Source organism: Dysidea avara, chromosome 1 (genome assembly GCF_963678975.1).
Source record: "Dysidea avara chromosome 1, odDysAvar1.4, whole genome shotgun sequence".
NCBI classification, from domain to species: Eukaryota; Metazoa; Porifera; class Demospongiae; order Dictyoceratida; family Dysideidae; genus Dysidea; species Dysidea avara.
In genome coordinates, this window is record NC_089272.1 from 49,770,842 (window position 1) to 49,787,817 (window position 16,976).

Below are 16,976 nucleotides of genomic sequence, written 5' to 3' on the forward strand. Positions count from 1 at the left end.
AAAGCTCCTTCACTAACAACTGGACTCATTGAAATAGGTCTACCACGACTACGAATTAATTCTGACAAAGTTTTCTGACAGTGAGACTGAGATATAAGTTAACTCTCTGCAGTTGCACAGTTCTTTAATTATTTTCTAACACGAATCACACGTGAGGTGTAGCTTATTATCATAGCATTTTAAGCGCCTCTAATATTATTTCAAATAAACTAGGACCAACATTTCACTCGGTGAGGAAGGAACATAGCTTATCAGCATCCAAGTAGGCCAATGATCTATAATTATTACGTGTCACATGGTGCATTACTGTAAAAATGATTCCTACTGCAAACTGGAGGGGCCCTGGCCTGTTATATCTATCCATGGCCACAGACTAGGGGGCCCTGGCCCCTGTGGCCCCCCTGTTCCTACGCCCATGGGTTGGAGTAGCCATTTCTGTGGATTAGGAATCATTTACACCTGGTTGTTAGTGATTTTATACATCATCTGTACTATGGTTCTGTTCCTCCTGCTTTCTAGGGTAGGTAAGTTTAGATTTTCTAACATTAATGAAACACTTGAGAATCTAGAGTAGTCCTTGTAACATAACCTTGCTGCCGATCGTTGAATTGCTGGGCAACCTTCAATAATTCACACCGGCATGTACTTTTATCAGACCCAGTAACTTCAAGTAATTGAAGGGAAGACCCAGACCGAAAGGGTCTGGGTTCGAGACTAGGGCGGTGCTACTGAAAATAACAATTTCAATCATCATAAGGTTTCAGAAGAAGACAACTGATCACGTGATAACCATCACAAGTTTTTATCAATATTAGTAAAAGCACAGTAATAGAGATCAATCACTGGCCATGGCTTTGTCCGATTTGTAACGAAACAGCACTGCCTAAGAGGTTTCACTTATGCAGCTGGTTCTGGCCCCCACGCAAGATTCATCGTGCGACTATCCACGTGTGTCACTCCAGCAGACTGGACGTCTTCTTACCGAGCTCGGTTTCTTTTATAGGTAGTGTAGGCTCCTCGTCCAGTGTCTAATATCGATGCGTCGATCCCTACATAAGTAATTATAATTAATAAATGGCATATTTGCTAAATGACATAGGTCTAGCTAAATACAGAAATACAAATAAGGTCTGTTCACGTTCCATCGATGGGTGAAATTACCACGGTGATACATGCTCGTAAGTGTGATATTTCGTATCATTGATCGGCTTGTGTCGTACTATATAATATATTGGCAATACGCAACTCGTGTAACCGTGTATTGTCATTTAGATTTTCCTGTGTTTGCAAACACAATTAATTAACACGAAAACTAATAGTTTTTTATTCATAAAAATCGATCGCGTAATTTTGACGCAGGTTGGGTTTTGTGTCATATCTCCATGGTAGGGTCCGCAATCCGAAAAATCAACTTTCACAAATCGATCCCCCTACCATTGTAGGATGTTCATTGTAGTATCCCATTGCTAGATCCACCATGAAACCGGAGGCACGGTTGTTGTCTTCAAAGAACTATCGATTTTAATATTTCGTGAGATGCAAAAATTATTTTTAAAATTTCAGGCTCCACACAAAGAACAGGATAGAACTTGCTGCTTAGCTAGATATTATCTAGAGTTAATGTAGTTAAAAAGTACGCACAGTAATAAGCAAATGATTTACTGGGTTCCCGGCACAGGGTTGCTTTCTCTCAAAAAGCAGAAAACGAAACACGAATTTTCGAATTCAAACTGCCCTACCAGCCAAGACAAGAAAAGCCAACTCTTCCTCATAGTGATGTGATAAGGTTGGATGCATAGTCTGTCTATGCTGTTAGTTTGGAAAGGATCTGAGACTTCTCACCATCTGGGTGAAAAACGTCAAAATTTTCGTGCGTCATTTCAAGGGATTCTCTCAATGGTACCAAAGTGCTTTCCGGTACTTCTGATGCCACACTGGTCACTTAATTTTGTTTAGAATGATGATAAATGATGGTTCAAAACGTTTGGCAGTAGTAGTAGTTGGTGTTTCTGTGATTTCATATGATGCAGTATACCAGCAGCTCACCAGGAACTCCACCCAGCTCGAATAAAAAAATGAAAGATTTGTACATTTTCGGTTTGTTTTGGGATGTTTTGCAGCATAATGGTGATGTAGGGTGATCTAGTGAAGATTTGAAGCTGCTGTAGAGCGTTAGAGGTGAAGTCAAATTTGGACGATTTTGCTGCCTCCCTTGATGCATAGCTTAGAGCGAGGCGTGGAAGCTGTGGATGAAATAATAATTGACAACCACTGTTACCAAACGTTCAGGGACATCTTTTGCCATAGTTTTAGTCTATAATTGATGATTGTTGTGGCTGCAGAAGCGCTGGAAATGGGTAGAATTCGCAACACAATTCTTTGATGCTGCACAAAAATTTGACGCTCGTCACCCAGATGGTGAGAAGTCTCAGATCTTTTCCAAACTAACAGCATAGACAGACTATGCACCCAACCGTATCGAAACACTATGAGGAAGAGTTGGCTTCTCTTGTCCTGGGTGGTAGGGCAGTTTGAATTCGAAACTTCGTATTTCTTTGTCTGTTTTTTTCAAAGAAAGCAACCCTATGCCGGGCACCCAGCAAACCATTTACTTATTTCTGTGCGTAGTTTTCAACTACAACAACTCTGGATACGATTTGGCTAAGTAGCAAGTTTCATCCGGTCCTTTGTGTTGAGCACGAAATTTTAAAAATAAATCTTGCATCTTGTGAGATACTGAAAATGATATTTCTGTGAAGACAACAATCGTGCCTCCGGTTTCATGGTAGATCAAGCAATGTGATACTACAATGAACATCCCACAATGATAGGGGGATCGATTTGTAGAAGTTGATTTTTCGGATTGCGGACCCTATCCATGGTCTTTATCCCGATTCCTTTCAAACTACAAAAAGGCACTCCTACGATGGTTGCTCCATCTACATATCAATTTTAAACTGATTCCTCCAAGGGGTTTACCCTGTAGGCGTGACAGACCTTCGACCTTATTTTACGCAAATAATCGGTCATAACTCCGTGAATGTTCATCGGATTCCTACCAAAGTTATTACGGAGATCCGCCTTAATGTGCCCTTTAAGTGTGCCAAAGGTCAGCCCAATCCGAGCACGCGTTCGTGTTTTATGGCGAAGTTTGCGAAGTGTGCGAAATGAAGAAGATGTAGAAGAAGAAAACGAAGAAATTACAACGAAATTTTGTTCGCTCGTATCTCGGAAATGGCTCGAGCGATTTTCTTCCAATGTGGTATGTAAACTCCCCTAACTGGGCGCCACGTCTCTAGCAAACTTGGTTCCAATCGGATAAGGGATCACAGAGCTACATAGGTGTGAAAATTGCATTTTCTTTCTTCCTGTTAATATACTCACGGTGTGGCGCGCCGACTTCTTGGGCCACACAGGGGCGGATCTAGGATTTATAAAAGAGGGAGCTAACTCAAGGTACTAATATCTTGGGTAGAGGTGTACGAAGCGCACATTTCCCAGCATGCTTTGCATGCTGGAACTAGGGGGTCTGGGGGCTTGCCCCCCAGGAAAATTTGAAAAATAGATGCTAAAATACTGAAATTTAGAGACATTTCCACATAAAATTCATACCTGTAGATATTTTATATACTACCTTTAGATTATAGGTACGGCTCTCTGAAGCATTTTGCTAATGGAAAGGTACAGACAACCAAGTACACAATGCACCTCTCTCACAATTGCAAAACACTGAATAGGTGCATGTTAGAATAAGGGAATGTTGAAAGTGGAAAATTTTGAAATTTGAACAATACAATATTGAATCTGAGAGCATTTTTAATGGAAATTGTGTACCTGAATTAAGTATTGCCATACATATTAACTACACAAGTGGATGAATGAAGCGAACAGACCAATGCACTTCATTGTATGTATAGGTGCAGGCAGATTTGGAAAAATTCCATAACAGAACCAACTACATGTTTCCAGTGAATGTTCTATTAGAGTAGTTAGCTGACTATCTCAATCTTGTACACCTCCAATGCTGATCCGGATCCTTGTTGCATGAACTGTAGCATAAATCCACTGATAATACCTTGGAAAGATGTTTATAAGGTGGTTTTATGAGTATTTATATTATTAGTGATCACATAATTATGCTAAGACAAAATTTCATTATAATACTTAGCATATTGATCAAGTAAAGCCTAAATATGAAGGGGGGTTTCAGCCCCCAAAGCCTCCCCCCCCCTGGATCAGCCGCTGCCGCACGACACACTACCGTGTGTCTTGATATATATAACTGTTGTCAAATGACCTCCGTTATATTGTATTTTAACTTGCACACTTCAAAACATTAATATTGGCTAATCCATTTGGCTTCTGACACAATTCTTAATATTTGCACATACGAATTGCATAAGCAGTTATTGTAATTCAAATAATGTGTGTCTGTACAATATTATGAAGTACAATAAAGTCAGTTTAATAATATTGGTTATGATTTTCACTTTAAACTTTAAGCTTTAAGTAAAGTTGAGATGATTCAATTGAAGAATGAATCCAAGATTAAATGTCATTTTGAGCTATTGGATGCAGACATGGCTATATACCTAATTTCCCTTGTTGCAGGCAATGCTAATGCTTTTTCTGCAGAGCAGCAAAGCATTGCTAAGCTAATGTAACAGCATGTGATTTACATCAACTGTATTACTTGTAACAGCTAATGATTTTTGGTGGTTGATGTTGACTGCAAACCACTGTAGTTTTTCAGTTTACTATTACTAATTCAGTGGTGGATACAGGGGGTTGCAATGGTTTCAGCTGAAACCCCTTCTGAAAAAGTGTGCACATGACTAATTTATTTACAATTTGTGTGAGTGATAAAATCACCAACAGTTATGCATAGTGTATCATATTGGGACCTTTTCTACTGGCAAAACTTCAAACTTTTGCCTTTGAAGTCACTAAAAATGGCAAAACGGCGCTGAAGCTTGTTAAGTGCCTCTAAAAATAATTATCATTTTAGGGCCATTTTGTTTCAAATCTTTCTGCGAAGGCCTGGATCAACTATGAAACAATATTTTGAAGTGATTTTTATGATTCACTAAAGATCTATGTAGCTATAGGCCACTGAGCTATAAGATTGAGTTAACAACCCCAGCTGGACTATAGCTAACCTGCGCAAAAAGATATGTTTCCATGATGTTTCTGTAATGGAAATTTTCAGGAATTGTATGATTTTATCACAAAATTGTCATAATTCATGCACATTTCCTGAAAGGAATTAAGCATATTCGTGTATATAATTACCAAAAGATAAATTAATTGTGACAATTCCTTACACAATTTCATATATATTTCCTTTAATTCAGGAATTATGCACATTTGGGTATTTCTGACTCAAGGAATTGTCATAATTTGTTATGCACAAAGCATCAGGAAACATAATTTTTTTGTGCAGTGTAAGTTATTGAAAACTTCTTGAACCTGAAACCCCCTCTGAAAATTCCTAGATCCACCACTGCTAATTTCTTTTTGTTTAGATCTACCTATATAGCAAACTTAACTGGCAATGCTGAGCAACCATTTTCACTAATAAAAGAATAGACTGTAAGGATTTGAGGTAAAATGTTTCATGATTATTCTATGACAAAAAGTTGACATTGTGGGATATTATATTATCTCAAACCACAGTTACCATACTCATTACTCTCAGAATCATTCTCAATGTTTATAAGCTTTTGACTTTTAGAATCAAAATATGTAGCAAAAGTAAAGTAATTCCAAGTCCAGTTGTACCAATTTGTCAGAAAAACTGTAGTACAGTAATGAATATCAGTTCAGCTGAACATTTTATTAAAGTAAGTTACTATTCTATTGGAGTACTTATCTTAATCTCTAAAGTATCTTTTATTAAAGTTTTTTAAGCTCTGAAATGGCTTCAAAATGTTGGAATGATTCTTTTTCAAATATTATTATTTTGTTTCTGTATCCCTATAAAGAATGATAACTCTTTCCCAGTTTGTACCAAAGTATGGTTCCTTGAAGGTAGAACCTTATTTTGCAGCTAATATGTAAACTGATATTTTGACATTGCATATGCTGATAGAACAGTTATCTCATCTTCTATAATCTATACAGTCCATGTAGATGGATTTAATCAATGTTGACAGCTGCACTATAAGCAAGGTTTGATTTTGTGCGGTGTGTGTACATATACTGTACGGTATTTTTAAACTTCGCATGCAATATCTACTTATGTATCTATATAGTATGTAGTTTTGTATGCATATTTCATCAGATAATCATGTGAATGTTAATATTTTAAACCTACTTGCATATGATTTTTGTTGTTTGGTATACTGAAGCTATGTGAAGTTTTTTGACCATATCAAGAGAACATTCTTGTTATAATGTGATCTACAGAGACAGACAAAGGTGGAAACCATATCAAAACTAGATAAAATAAATTTACAGACTCATGACTTGAATTATCACAACAATACACAGTTCCATGAAATGTAACAATGTTGACCTTTAATGTGAGAACATGTGTAGATTGTGTACATCACATAGTAGGTGTGTGTAGTTAGTATGGTTTTGTTGTTACATATTCCATTGAGCTATAGTAAGACAAAGTCACGTTGCTCACAGGATTTACTGAGTAGCTTACAAGATGAGCTTTACAGGATCCAAGTTAGGTAGCCAACAAGGAACTCAGGCCTACAAACCTCAAAAAATTACACTATAATGTGTTTAATACTTACATAAAATTTATTATGGGCAATGCTGACTTGTGTTGACAACTTTTTAAAGGCATCTAAAATATGTTACCCTCTCAGTGATAACCTACTTAGTTTGTGCTTAGTAGATATAGCGGTTTAAAGTTTTGAATGGCTGTAGTTTGTCACTGGCTTGTACCATGCATGGAAGATAATTACAGTGAAACCACTTTAAGACCAACAAAATTGGAGAATAGATATTCGTCCATCATTAAAAGGACTGATGGTGTTCTCAGTTAAGGGTAAGCTACTAAGTAAGGTTGTGCTAACATCAACACTAATTTTGGTAATGGTGTTTCTGGTACAATGTTGTTGTGTAGGTACAATCCCATAAAATGATGATATTTCAAGTTACATCCCTAAACTAGTTATGTACTGTTATTACAGGTACCATGAGGTTACAACCAAAGTCACGAGACCAATAAAACTATTAAAATGGTTTTGATATAGTCTCCACCTGTGTCTATCCCAGTAGATCATGTTACCATAAGAATTTCACCTTGTGGTAATAAACAATAGACCTGTAATTGTATTTTAAGAAAGTTTGTACATTTGAATCTGTATTGTAACCGATCTATGTGATCAGCCTACTTAGAGAGAGTTTGCTGATTTAGGAAGGAAACCTTTTTCTAGAAAGGTTAATTGTATTACATTAACTAAATGCATGGCAATAAATACATTTTGATTACATACACTCATACACACAGGCTCACTCACTATCATGTAGCTTTTCATATGATCCTCACATTTTATAGAAATTTTCTTGTCTTGCTCTATAATAGTAGCTGTCCAGCAGTCACTCTCAAATAGCAGAATTTTATATACGTAGAATTGTCACTGCACAAAGCATACACAATGAGGACTCAGCACCAGCTGAAGTATTCAGGTGCCCTTAGAAAAGTTCATGGATCTTGTAACCATATAGCTACACCTGCGACCAGGAATTGTTTATCGATAACTTTTAGAGTATATAATACAGAGTCTGATGTAGGGAGTTGCTTGATTTGTGACATCACTGAAACTATTGCTTATCTACCTTGCATTATTTTACAGTTGTGGTTGCAGTCATAGAATATGGGTAATACACTGTAATTCAGTAGGTTTTAGCTCCTCTGATTACCTACAATTTTTCAGATCACACAGTGAAGGACTAATTATATAAGCAGAATTTCTGTCACCCTGGACATACCTATTGCAAAACAGTGAATGCTCTAGCCATCTACAAATGTCAGGTCATCTATGGAGTAATTACAATTGGCACTCAATTATTCCTCTGAGGATGACTTGGACTTTGGCAAGTTTAGTAGTGATATACATGTAGTAAGACTAGTATATAGGTAACTAGTGTTGTTGTAGCTTAAGTAGTTTGTTTTTAGTTGTAGTCTAGTAGCTAGGTATGTAGTTATAATATGCTTGTTCTTGTAATGTCCTCTTCTGTCTGTTTTTTCCTTATTATCTGATCAAAAAATTACTGTTAAGATTGACATTATGGTTTGCTATCCCAAACCACAGTTGTTATTCTTGAAATTATTACAATGTTTGTAAGTTTATTGATTTTTGTAACCAAATATGTAGCAACAGTAGAATAAGACCAATTTTTTGGGAAAATTTGTAATAAAGTTATATACATATATATATATATATATATATATATATGTTCTACCGTTAATTTTATTAGAGTAAGCGACTACTGTTACTGACAGTATGAGAGTGTCTTGATTTCAAAAGTAATAATGTGCTCTGAAATGGCTCAAACTGTGGAAATAATTCTTAATCCTAAATTCATGTATCCCTACAAAGAACGAGAAGAGGAAACTATTTCCTAAAGTGTGGCAACTTATAGGTAGAAATGCTGCACCTATGCACACTAAAATACTGTCATTGCATACCCAAATAGAGTGCTTATCTCATCTTTTATGATTTGTACCATGTAGAAGAATTATTTACAGTTTAATCAATTTTGAAAGCTATGCTATAAGCAAGGTTTGATTTTATGTATAGAAAAATTAGGAATTTTATGTTTGATTAGGGATCATTAAAAATTAAGGAAACAAAGGAGGTCTCCTACACCTACAAATATGCTAGTGGGCATTTAACCCCTACTTCAGTCCATACCCATGAATCAGAGATTAAATATCCACTAGTATATCTGCAGGTGTGACTAAAATAGTGATTAAATTTCCACTACAGGTGTAGGTGACTTCCCTTGTTTCCCTATCATTTTCTGTGATCCCTAATCAAACTTAAATTCCTTATTTTTCCTTATACGTGTTTGTCTACTTTTTGCAATATAATTATGACATATGAACCTGCAAATACTAGATCTAAAGAAAGAATGGTGCCAGAGTTAATTTTTCATCTGCACAGACATCCTACTGACTCGAAAGTGAAGTGGCCATTATGCTTTGTTTTCAGTTATGCTTACTCCAAGTTGCATAGATATACAAATGAAAAACAGTAGAAAAAGCATCTCTACAATCAATCCAGTCTCCACAGAAAATATGGACAATTTCTGTTTTAAAATGTACAGAAGCCATTGCACTACTAGTGAAGTAGTTTAGCTATAAAATTGTGCATTTTAGCGATAAAAGCACCAAATTTGGCACAGAGGTAGAGGAGCACCTTACAAACAAATAGGATATTGAACCAATGCAAACCATGCCCCCTTTCTTAGGTCCCACCCACTCAACAGCAATAACAAAATTACACAATAAGCAAAGAAAATAACAAACTGAACATGAACTCTCTACTATATGGTTTAGAATTACACTAATTTACCTATTTTGGTAAAGCAGACATAGCAAAATGCACTCTGTGTGTATTATTTCAGCCTGTAACTTAGTACGAACGACTATTAATTATCAGTTTTGAATGTTTGTGCAATCATGTAGATGCTCTCACATACTTCAGAAGTGTTAAAAGCAGGAAAACATACTGTACATACTAGGAAATATCTATTCAACTATTATAACGTCCTGTATTATGTACATGTACTGTGCATATGATCAATGTAAACTTTGCAGTAGTGCGTTAGATTACCCTGAATAAGAAAACCATTGTGTGTACGTATATGTACTAGTGTAAAAATTTTTTCAAAAATTCAAACATGGGAATAGACATCGCTGAAAAAAGTAAAGAAACAAGGGTCAAACAAGCCAGCATGTTAAACAAACAGAGATCTCTGTTTGGACTCAATGGATATGGTATAGCTAGAGACTAAGGAAAAGCAGTAGTTTTATAAAAATAGGGACAGATAAGTACTGAAAATAATTAGTAAGCACTGAGAATGCTTCTATATAAATGTTTATTTGAGTCCAAATAGAGATCTCTGTGTGTTTAACATGCTGGCTTGTTTGACCCTCGTTTCTTTAATGTTTTCAACGATCTCAAATCTCATGTTTTAATTTTGAAAATTATTTTTACACTAGTTTGTTTACTTATTTTACTCCATAAATGGATAGCTAACATGATAATAAGAAGTGCTAGTGATGCTTGATATAACACAGTAATAGACATGTATATCACGTTAGTAATCATGTACAGTAGCTATTAAGTGGGCAGCTAATATTACCTAAACCAAAACAACCAAATTGTAAAAAAAAGTGTGGCCCCCAACTGAAAAAAGGCCAGGGTGAAAAAAGATGTGAAATCCAAGGTGGCGGCCAAGAAATGGCTGTGATGGTAGGTTAATGGCAAAAATTTTAATTACAACAATTCAGGTGAATTTGCATTACCTCCTCCACTAGTACTTCCTTTTAACTTGTTTTTTTCTTTACTGCAGGAATTGTGGAACAAAGGAAGTAATTGTGTGTATAGCCTTTGTCTGATTAAACATTTGTATATTTAACACTGAATGATTATCACATACTGTAGTTAATAAGGTGACTTCTTACATAACTGTAGCTGAAACTCTCATTGTTTGTAGCTAAACTCTTTTCAGGGTAATTTGCTTCTAGCTGAACTCTCTACAGGATGATTTGTTTCTAGCTGGACTCTCTATAAGGTGGCTTGTTCTAGCTGGACACTCTACAGAGTGGCTGAACTCTCTACAGGGTGACTGGACTCGCTACATGGTGGTTTCTTTGTGGCTAAACTCTCTACAAGGTTACTTCTTATAGCTAATCTCTCTACAGGGTGACTTGTTTCTAGCTGATCTCCCTACAGGATGATTTGTTTCAGCTAAACTATCCACAAGATGATTTGCTTCTAGCTGATCTCTCTATAGAGTAACTTGTTTGTAGCTGAACTCTCTACAGGATGGTTTCTTTCTAGCTGATCTCTCTACAGGGTGACTTGTTTCAAGCTGAACTCTCTACAGGGTTATCTGTTTGCAGCTGAACTCCCTACATGATGGTTTCTTTATAGCTGAACTCTCTACAAGGTAACTTCTTCTAGCTACTCTCTCTACAGGGTCTATTGTTTGTAGCTGAACTCTCTACAGGGTGATCTGTTCGTAGCTGAACTCTCTACATGATGGTTTCTTTGTAGCTGAACTATCTACAAGGTAACTTCTTCTAGCTGATATTTCTACAGGGTGATTTTTTTCTAGCTGATTTCTGGATGACTTGTTTCTAGCTGATCTCTCCACAGGATGAATCATTTCTAGTTGAACTCTTTATCAAGACACACGGTAGTGTGTCGTGCGGCCCAAGAAGCCAGCGCGCAACATTCGTGAGTATATTGACAGGAAGAAAGAAAACGCAATTTTCGCACCTTCGTAGCTCTGTGCTGCCTTGATGAAACAAGACGATTTTTGCTGTGTACACTCCCTCCAACTTCAGTACTTCACAATCCAAATTTGAGCGAAATCGCTTCAGGCGTTCCCGAGATATGCAACTTCAAAAATTGGCTTAGTTTCTTCGTTTTTTTTCTTCTTATTTTTCTTCCTCTTTTCGCACACTTACAAAAACTGCTATAAAACGCGACCACCTTATCCGATTGCCTTGAACTTTGGCACACAGAAGAAGGGTATAAAGGCGCATCTCTGTACCAACATTGGCTGGAATATCATAAACAGGCAAAGAGTTATGAGCGATTATTCACAAAAAATAACACCAATATGTTGTCACGCCTACAGGGTAAACCGCGTATGGGAAGAAGCTGAAAATCGGTGGGTGAATAGGTTAACTATTATTGAACCTCAAACCTTTTGTGGTTTGAAAGAAATCGAGCTAAAAACCAGGAAGATACAACGAAAAAACCAACAGTGTGTAACAATTACGCAACCGAGATTAGCCAATAAAAAACGACTACTTGCCACGCCTACCAGATAAACCGCTTGAGGTAATGCTTTGAAATTCGCTGTACAGATGGAGTAATCATCTTAGAAAGGCTCTTCAATGGTGTAAAAGAATCAGACTTAAAGCCACGGAGTTAACACGAAATCCAACTTGGTGTAGCAAGTGCGAGATCGAGATACTCTAATAGAGCAGTCATCCTAATAGAACAGTCACCCTGAACAGAATTCAAGAGATCAGCTAGAAGAAATCACCTTGTATAGTTCAGCTACAAAGAAACCACCATATAGAGAGTTCAGCTACAAACAAATTGCCCTGTAGAGAGATCGGCTAGAAGAAGTTACCTTGTAGAGAGTTCAGCTACAAAGAAACCATCATGTAGAGAAATCAACCGCAAACAAATCACCTGTATAGAGTTCAGCTACAAACAAATCTCCCTGTAGAGAGATCAGCTAGAAGAAATTTCCTTGTAGAGAGTTCAGCTACAAACAAATCACCCTGTAGAAAGATCAGCTATAGAAGAAATCACCTTGTAGAGAGTTCAGCTACAAAGAAACCATCATGTAGAGAGTTCAGCTGCAAACAAATCACCTGTAGAGAGTTAAGCTACAAACAAATCCCCCTGTAGAGAGATCAGCTAGAAGAAGTCACCTTGTAGATAGTTCAGTTACAAAGAAACCACCATGTAGAGAGTTCAGCTACAAACTAGTGGCCTTGTAGAGACATCAGCTGGAAGAAGTTACCTTGTAGATAGTTCAGCTACAAACAATTCACCCTGTTCAGAGATCAGTTAGAAGAAGTTTTCTTGTAGAGAGTTCAGTTACAAACAAATCACCCTGTAGAAAGATCAGCTAGAAGAAGTCACCTTGTAGATAGTTCAGTTACAAAGAAACCACCTTGTGGAGAATTCAGCTACAAACTAGTGACCCTGTAGATACATCAGCTAGAAGAAGTTACCTTGTAGAGAGTTCAGCTACAAAGAAACCATTCTGTAAAGAGCTCAGCTGCAAACAAATCACATAATACAGAATTCAGCTACAAACAAATCACCCTGTAGATAGATCAGCTAGAAGAAGTTACCTTGTAGATAGTTCAGCTACAAACAATTCACCCTGTACAGAGCTCAGTTAGAAGAGGTTTCCTTGTAGAGAGTTCAGCTACAAACAAATCACCCTGTAGAGAGATCAGCTAGAAGAAGTTACCTTGTAGATTGTTCAGCTACAAAACAATTCACCCTGTAGAGAGAGATCAGCTAGAAGAAGTTACCTTGTAGAGTGTTTAGTTACAAAGAAATCACCATGGAGAGTTCTGTAATAAATATATGTATTACATATATAAAATGTACATTTACTGATAAAATCAGAAATATTTAAAGTATTCAATTTGTTTCATCTTTTTCTTCTTCCTGTGGTAAAGAAAAAAAGACAGGTTAAAAAAACCTCAAAGCCGGCCATAGGCCGGCTTTGGGGTATACAAATACAAACAGAAGTGAAATCTAATCCAAAACAGCCAAGCTGTAACAAAAGAGTGCGGCCTTGAGAAAGGCTATGGTGAAAAAAGATGTGAAATCCAAGGTGGCAGCCAAGAAATGGCTGTGATGGTAGGTTAATGGTAAAAATTTTAATAACGACAATTCAGGTGAATTTTGTGCCAAGGCCAAGCGGCACCAAATTGTTTGTTGATCTCTTTACACGGTGATTTGTTTCTAGCTGATGTCTCTACAGGGTGACTTGTTTCAAGCTGAACTCTCTACAGGTGATTTGTCTGCAGCTGAACTCTCTACATGATGGTTTTTTTTAGCTGAACTCTCTACAAGGTGAATTCTTTTAGCTGATCTCTCTACAGGGTGATTTGTTTGCAGCTGAACTCTGTACAGGATGGTTTTTTGTAGCTGAACTCTCTACATTCAAAGTTACTTCTTCTAGCTGGTCTCTGTACAGGGTAATTTGTTTGAGCTGAACTCTCCCATGAGGTGGTTTTATTTTTAGTTGAACTCTCTACAAGGTAACTACTTTTTTTCTAGCTGATCTCTCTAAAGGGAGACTTGTTTCTAGCTGATCTCTCTACAAGGTTACTTGTTTTTAGGTGAGCTCTCTACAGGGTGATCTGTTCGTAGCTGAGGAACTCTCTACAGGGTGATTTGTTTGCAGCTGAACTATCTACATAGTGGTTTCTTTGTAGCTGAACTCTCTACAAGGTAATTTCTTCTAGCTGATCTCTCTACAGGATGACTTGTTTCTAGCTGATCTCTGTACAGGGTGAATTGTTTCTAGCTGAACTTTCTACAGTGTGATCTGTTAAGTTTGTAGCTGAGCTCTCTCTTGTTTCTAGCTAATGTCTCTATGAAATTGTAACTTGTTTGTATAGCTGAACTCTTTACAGGGTGGTTATTTGATTGGTTACTGAACTCTCTACTTGGTAATTTGTTTGTACTTCAGAGTGACGTATTAGTAGCTGAACTATACAGAGTGACTTACTTGTAGCTGAACATTGTATAACTGGTTTGTAGCTGATCTCTATAGGGTAGCTAACTTGTTTATATAGTTGAAATCTCTACTGGGTAGTTTCTTTGTAGCTAAACTCTCTACACAGAGACTTGTTTGTAGCTGAATTCTCTACAGAGTGACTTGTACTGTTGCAGCTGAACCCTCTACAGGGTAACTTGTTTATAGTTAAACTTCCTTCAGTGTGACTTGTAATGTTCTGAATCTCTACAGCAATAATTATTATATTTGTAGCTGAATTCTCTACAGGTGATTTGCTTGTAGCTGAATTGTCTATAAGATTAACTGGTTGTAGCTGAACTGCCTATAGAATAACTTGCAATGTAATATAATTCTATAATGGAGTAAGTTATAAACGTAGCTGAATGCTCTATTAGGGTGACTGTTGTATTAGAGTATCTCGATCACGCATTTGCTACATCATAGATACTAGTATCTATGGCTACATGCAGTTGGCTTTCGAATCATAACTCAGTGGTTTGTAATCTGCAGTGTTGGGAGTAACGCGTTACTTATGTAACGCGTTACGTATTATTATTACTTTTGTGGTAACAAAGTAATATCCACCCCAAAAACACCTTCGCTGTAAAAAAGGCGCGCCCAAGAAACTACAAGTACCTGGAACCCAATGTAAAAAAACAAAAAGAAAACAGTTCAGCTGAAGTGAAAAGTAACTGGTAACTTAAAGAGCTGATATCTGAAGCGGCCAAGAATACAATTACTAAAGTTTAATCCATGCAAGAACACCTTGGCTATAAAACAGGTGTGTACATGAAAGTAACTGGCAACTGAAATGGCTGATATCTGAAGCGGCCAAGAATGAATGGTCATATACAACTAATTCAAAAATTTAACACTGAACCTTTATAATTCGGCTGTGTTCTATATTCACTCTTGCTGCATCGTAAAGTAATTTCTTTTAACTCTAATTGGCTGGTAATTTGGCCGCCTTTTTTTGCTCTATTATACTGACTATTAAAAAAGGCGGCCAAATTACCAGCCAATTAGAGTTAAAAGAAATTACTTTACGATGCAGCAAGAGTGAATATAGAACACAGCCGAATTATAAAGGTTCAGTGTTAAATTTTTGAATTAGTTGTATATGACCAATCATTCTTGGCCGCTTCAGATATCAGCCATTTCAGTTGCCAGTTACTTTCATGTACACACCTGTTTTATAGCCAAGGTGTTCTTGCATGGATTAAACTTTAGTAATTGTATTCTTGGCCGCTTCAGATATCAGCTCTTTAAGTTACCAGTTACTTTTTACTTCAGCTGAGCTGTTTTCTTTTTGTTTTTTTTACATTGGGTTCCAGGTACTTGTAGTTTCTTGGGCGCGCCTTTTTTACAGCGAAGGTGTTTTTGGGGTGGATATCACTCATTTTTGTCAGTGATAGACTCTACATTTGGTTTAAAAGGTAATTTTTTTTGGAAATGAGCAATTAACATTAATGCAGAATATTATCTTGGAGAGTCAGTAAAATCCATACATAATAATGATTGTTTCATAACACCGTAAATTCGGAAGTATGAATTTACGGTGTAGTATGACTGTTCTATTAGAGTAAATCTATCCTTACTGCCTGCATGTGATGAATATATCTCATATCTGTGCATGTTAAATGCTTCAGACACCTAATTAAACTTGCAAGTGACTAATTAGTTTACAGTTGCTACACAGCTATAAATACATTTGTAATTGTTATCACCATAATCATTTATCATGTTATAACCATTTTTTATTATTTTGGTCACAACTTCAGGATTAGAGCAGCAGAGAAAGGAATAAAGGACTCAATCATCAAGACTTGTATATGGGAGATGGAACAGTATTGCGATGGACAATGCCGGTACTAACCCCTCAAGGGTGTTGCAGTACAGTATAGATGCAAGACCAGAGCCTCGATCGTCACCTTTTGACTGTGGTCACAACTTCAGGATTGGAGCAGCAGAGAAAGGAATGGAGGACTCAATCATCAAGACTCGGGGAGATGGAATAGTATTGCCAAGGATAATGCCAGCACTAACCCCTCAAGGTTGCCACAGTGCAGTATCGATACAACCACTCCAACCAGTGCATAAGACCAGTGCCTCGATCATCACCTTTTGACTGAAATTTTTATACTTGATGAAGCAATTAAAACAAAAAAGTTGTAGTACTTATACTTTCCTGAGGGAGCATGCCCCCAGAGTCCCAGACTCCCTTGCCTGTTCAGCAGAATAATAGGATTGAGCCTTACTACCACTTTCACCTTTATTCTTGGCCCGGATGTACATATCGGCAACATAATACAGTAGCTGTAGATAATGCCCCTAGGCAGAGCTATAAGGGTGGGATTTTTTCCCTACTATCACACTATCACAGTAGTTCTTCTCGCAGTTCTTTGCCGGGCCATCATCAACTGCTGTCAAAACATTAGTTTCGTCCCCCAGACCCTTCCTCAAGCATGCTTATCACACAAAAATAACTG

The 16,976-nt window shown here is 37.0% G+C and overlaps 1 long non-coding RNA gene across 2 annotated transcripts; it reads left to right on the forward strand.

Moving 5' to 3' along the window:
- Positions 1-184: 184 nt before the first annotated feature.
- LOC136267661 (uncharacterized) lies at positions 185-16,817 on the forward strand. 2 transcript variants are annotated; one of them, XR_010706719.1, is made up of 3 exons: positions 185-262; positions 6,124-6,171; positions 7,899-7,996. It is a non-coding gene; the product is annotated as an uncharacterized lncRNA (long non-coding RNA). The 2 variants fall into 2 exon arrangements; XR_010706720.1 differs by lacking the exon at positions 7,899-7,996 and adding an exon at positions 16,269-16,817 and having other exon boundaries at positions 188-262.
- The last annotated feature ends 159 nt before the right edge of the window (positions 16,818-16,976 follow it).